Here is a 5,579-nt window from a genome sequence, read left to right as displayed (position 1 = left end):
GGGGGGGGTATTATACCTCTCTTTGTTTGGTTCTCCTCAGTGTCAGTACTTGCTCTTGTTTTATGTTTGTATTTTGTTTCACATTGACTTTTGAGTTCGGACCTTGTACTGTCTATGCGACACATTTTTCACCCCGTGTAAGTCGATATTAACCTATTACTCATATTACATAATGTTGTATATACCAGTATATTCCTGTTTGTGTGATTATCCACCTCGGTATCATATCTTGGTCACCGTGATAGTATTAATGTAGTGCTGCACGTGTTATTGTTCTTTTAATCTTCATTATCTTACTAACACGATAAAACAGCCCACGAACCTACAACTCATCATCAAATATTAGAAAAAAAGGAAACAAAACATACAAGTTTCTTGGATTTAAACTACTTAAAGACAAGAAATAGAATATACTATTTTGCAGTTTTGGGAAAAGCAATTTGAAGAAGTTGTTTGTAATAATTAGTTACGCTAACAATGCCCGGCACAACTGAATCCCAGAGAAAGCGTCTCCCGACCGTCTAAGGTGGCGACTGTTCATGAAAAAGTTATGAGGAAGTGGATTATATAACAGTTTACAGGGCATGCAAAAACGATTATATATTATTAGAGCTTGCCTCAGCACGTCCCGATAGTTACAAATGTAGTCTGCGTCCGTGATGTACTGTAATAGCCCAAACTAGCGGAAAAAATATCGATCGCACCAACCAACTGGAGCTGCAGTTGATAATACGGTTGTAATTACAATGACTGGTATACAAAACAGAAAATCGTTATATAAAAAGAAACCATAAGGAGAGCGAAACAATAAACGAACAAAAACGAATGAAAACTCGTAATCTGAAACAGCAGTGGAAATATGTGTCCCTATGGAAATAAAATTTCTAAAGAGTGCAATAGTCTGCTGTTCGTTAGCCTGGGTATGCAGGACCTCGACAAAACTCTTCATACTTTTGGTCTGTCTGCACATCTTCGTACAAGGTCATACATAGCTATACACGAAAGGGGGATACATATGTGACCTGAAACACAACACTCTTTTGTTAGGCGTTTCAAATCATTGTTGGTGGACATATGGTAATTACTGTGCATATATACATATATATTTATGTAGAATTGCGCTACGGAAATGCATGTAAGTTTATATCAATTTCAAAATGTATGGAAATGTATCAACCGATATGGATTGTATGTAAATATAAACAGTAAAACTAACAACTTCGATTGTGTTTTAATTGTATCTAAGCCGTATCCCATGTTGAAAAAGGATTCTGGAATCAAGAATTCCTAAAGTAAAGTTTCTTCGATGTCAAATGGAAATGAATGTGAGATGCTCTTTAAATACTAAATACTATACTAAATGGGAGATTCTCGTGATCATATTACATTGTATTTAGACACCATCGGTTCGTCTGTCTACTAGTAAACCTTAAATTAGATAGTGTTCCTTTTTCTCATAAAACTTCAAACAAGTGCATTTTGTACGGGGATAAATGGTTTTAGTGGATGTGGTAAGTAACGCCAGCATTCCTATACAGCCTATCTTTACCGGATCGATCGTATTATTAAAAGATGTCTGTGTCCATATGCGTCGTCATATTGACTTGATCAAGCTCGATAAAACCTGATAAATAAAGAAACCCAATGTTGAACTAAATTTCTTAAGTGGGTGTGATATTTAAGAAGACCTTAGAATGATGTAACAGGAGCAGTGTCCTATGTTATGTTACGCCTCTTTCGATTACATTTCTACCTTATACTAAATGGTGAAGGATCATGATGGCAATCTTGATATTGGTCACATACAAAAATATGATGCATGTTCACTTTAACCTTTATCTAAGGTGATGATTACGGGTGTCATATTTTAACTATGTCGTATACATCGTTTACAATACTGTGGTTTACATGGCAATAAGTAGTCGTGAATGTTTTTTGGTACTTTTTTTTCAATTTATTTTTCTTGACTTTGATCGTAGTTGTAAGTAACAGCACAACAGAAACTATGTGTGCTTCCCTCTATGGAATAAGAGGAAAGTGCAGAATGTGTAAGTAACGCAATGATCGTGACTAAAATAAGAAAATAATGTACTAATACGTTAATTATATTATACTGTGGTAATACTCATTGTTAAAGTCTTACCGAGACACCCGCGAATATTCGCATATATCAAAGTTTATGAGTATTTATTAAGTATCTAACAAATCATATTTCTCGAAAGCATTTAGAACACTGTAACATTTTCCTGGACCACACGAGTTACGAAGTGAGCCAGCTTACATGATCGAAGTATCTAAAATATTGTCAGGCATATATGATACAGCAGGATCAACGGGCTTCTATTAATTAAACAAGACAAAAGAACTCGAGCGCATTCATTCTGCATGGACAAATCAAGAAGTAGATTAGACGTTCGTAAATACTCGTTTACTCAGCGTGTAGTCAGCAGCTGGAACTCCTTACCCGAGAACGTGGTCCAAGCACCGAATATTATAACATTTAAAAATCGCCTTGATAAGTTTTGGGACACTGGCGACAGGATGTTTACAATAACACCCGAGTGATGTCACATACACTATATTACATGTATATAATTATTATTTGAAGGACTGTGATCTGAATATAAGGGCAAATGTATATGCGTTTAGAATAATCTAAGTTAATCTAAGTTAATATCGCAGATAAATACAAATAAACACAGTGAGTGTGATCCCAGTCACTCACTCGGTGTTATACTGATCATTCTATGGCGTCATACATTGAAGTAATGCATGATAGTGTTAAGGTGAGATGATAGAAACAGATAAAAGAATAAAAAGTGTTGGCCACGATTTGGAATGTAATGTGAATTCAAAGCGACAGAAAGTCTGTTACTCACTGATGAGTTTCTGTTGACGTCACTCGACCTCCCAAAAATCTTATGAAAAAATCCGAACCACAACATTATCAGGACCCAACATTTATCCCCAAACATTATCAGGAAATATCTACACAGCCCTATAATCACTATTAAATTTGGACGGCCACTTACCCTCTAAACATTAGCGAATCTTAACAAACACGTACCCCCCCCNTAAATATTGTCGAATCTGCACAAACACTTACCCCGAATCATCATACAAATTGGACAGACACTTACCCTGAAACATGATCAGATCTGAACTAACAAGTACATCTCAACATCATCAAATTAGGACAAAGATGTGCAAACAGAAGCTCCTATACCACAATCGGTTTAAATACGCCATTGTTTTATACGAACACACAACCAAATTCCTATGCTTAATGATACCGATTTGACGAAAGGATCTACAATCAGTGTGAACATTAAGTGTGTTTCTAGTCATTTTCCGTCACCAACTGGTTGACTCTACTGATGGAACCTTGTAGCAATTTATTGTCGTTGTTTATCGTAATATTGTAGCTTGGTTTATTCTGCCATGGTTGACACGTTTGACCTTCTGCATAAAGCTTGACCAATTTTTAAAAGAATTTCTTCCTATTTCTAGTGATTACTTTGTAATTGTAAGGTTTTGGTAATTGCTAGCATATTACAGTATCATACAACGACGTCCACAGCATGTGTTTAGTAAGGAAATGTATATACCGAACATGTATAGCTATGGAGTGCTGTGTCTGTCTCTAGATGGTAAATATGCCACATGGTTAGGACACTTCCTTTTCTTTTTATTTACGAGATGCGTAAGTGTATCTGCCTAAACGTCCTTCATGTCAAGGTCGTGAATGAGCATATCTCCGGATCATCTTATATAAACAAATCTCTGACGCACAACTCGTCGATGCAAGATATGCATTATATGCGTCCGTCTGAATGTCCTTACATGTCGCTAGTTCCCAAGGCTTTATTTATGTTCGTGATTATGTAAAGTATGCAGCACCTAACAACTATACCTCGACACCAAATTACAACGATGTTCAGATAAGGTGATCTGTTTATGCACTATCATTTTAAAACGTAGAAATCTAGGTCATATTTTTCGGAACAAAGGTCAGAATATTTTTAGGCTTTTCAAATGTTTGCATCATGTTATCATTATGTTTTAACGCTATAAAAGTAATTGCCCGGTTATACTAGTCATATGCGACCTTCCGAGGATATTTATATTGTTATGGAGGTGTGTAACCCGTAACAATGATATTTGTCAAGCTGTATCGGTTATATGCCACATATTCGGGATCGTTATATATTGGTAGAGGTATATAACCCGTTATGAATGATATTTGTCAAGTTATAAGGGATTTATACAGCATTCCTATGGTTATATAGGATCCATACACTAGTCTTAAGGATGCATGCCTCGTTTTAAAAGTATAAACCTGGTCATAACGATGTATAACATGTTATAAAGGTATATACCACATTATAATGATATACCACCGAGTTGTAAATGTTATATGCATCGTTATTGAAGATACATACCATGTTATAAAGTATGTACCTCGTTATAAAAGTTATTCGCCTCGTCACAATTGCTGTATAATGTGATATAAGGGTGATATACCCCGCTGTAAAGAGTATACGCCACATTATAAAGAATATCTACCTCGTTATAAAGTATATACCTCACTATAAAGATTATTGATTTCGTTATAATGTGTGTATAATAACAAGAGTATATCCCCCGCTATTAAAGGTTAAACACCACATTATAAAAAATATCTACCTTGATATAAGTATCAAATATTAGTCCTTAATATTATTTTTATTGATAATTGTACAGTTTATAAGTGTTCTATAATGTTCACAGTCGTGTTGTTTTCGACTAAACGCTTTTCATTGAAACACACTATTATAAATTCTTAATCTGGGCTGGATGAATATTACGCTTTTAATGTTCAACTGGCATCTGTATAAGGACGCATCAACTAAAAATTAAATAGTACATAATGATATTATAACATTTTCCTAATTATAAACTATTAGTAACAATCAATCATAAGAATTATCGAATTGAATATCATATTTTATATATTAACTTACCTGATATGTTCCTCGTGTGATTAGCATCCGATATTGAATTGATTAAAATCCATTAATTGAATTTGATGGATCGTTTCTTGTACCCACGTCGGACAACACTTCAGCAATAAAATGATAAAATCCTGAGCTGTGTGTTACTCCACTCACTGTTTACTGTATGTATACACTCAATACACTGTTGGCGGAGGTGTATTAAAGGCGACGTGTGTATCAGAGTAATACTGTCGTCTGCTCTGTTAGACGTGTATACAGTCTAAGGTACCGCACAACAGTTTAACTCCCGATCCATGTTAAATGTACGGTGAGACGGGGGTGCTCCACCTCGCTACATACAAGGACGCTATGAATGTCATCTTAAATTTCCTTTCATTTCAGAATGTACACCAGGAATTGTGCAACAGGCATAGCTTCTATAAGCTCTCTCTTTACAAAAAATAGCAGCATATAGACATCATATGAACGGTACTTCTACATATGTGTCTTTAAGTATTAAAATAAGGGATTATTTGTATTTTGATTTAAATTTGACAATACATATTTCAATTATCGCAATTGTTGTAAGAGAGATCATTTGAC

The 5,579-nt window shown here is 35.0% G+C and overlaps 1 protein-coding gene across 2 annotated transcripts in view; it reads right to left on the bottom strand.

The window, feature by feature from the left end:
• The window catches only part of LOC110466155 (protein FAM167A-like), a 59,267-nt gene extending 53,993 nt beyond the window's left edge, over nt 1–5,274 (bottom strand). For both annotated transcript variants that reach the window (XM_021522503.1, XM_021522501.1), the window contains exon 1: nt 5,004–5,274. The gene's annotated coding sequence lies outside the window, so the exon portion shown is untranslated. The remainder of the gene's footprint in view (nt 1–5,003) is intronic.
• Nucleotides 5,275–5,579: the final 305 nt, after the last annotated feature.

This window comes from Mizuhopecten yessoensis, unplaced genomic scaffold (genome assembly GCF_002113885.1).
Source record: "Mizuhopecten yessoensis strain PY_sf001 unplaced genomic scaffold, ASM211388v2 scaffold11121, whole genome shotgun sequence".
In the NCBI taxonomy this organism is placed as follows: Eukaryota; Metazoa; Mollusca; class Bivalvia; order Pectinida; family Pectinidae; genus Mizuhopecten; species Mizuhopecten yessoensis.
The sequence above is the reverse complement of the archived record's forward strand: the minus strand, read 5'-3'. Positions and strand labels throughout refer to the sequence as shown.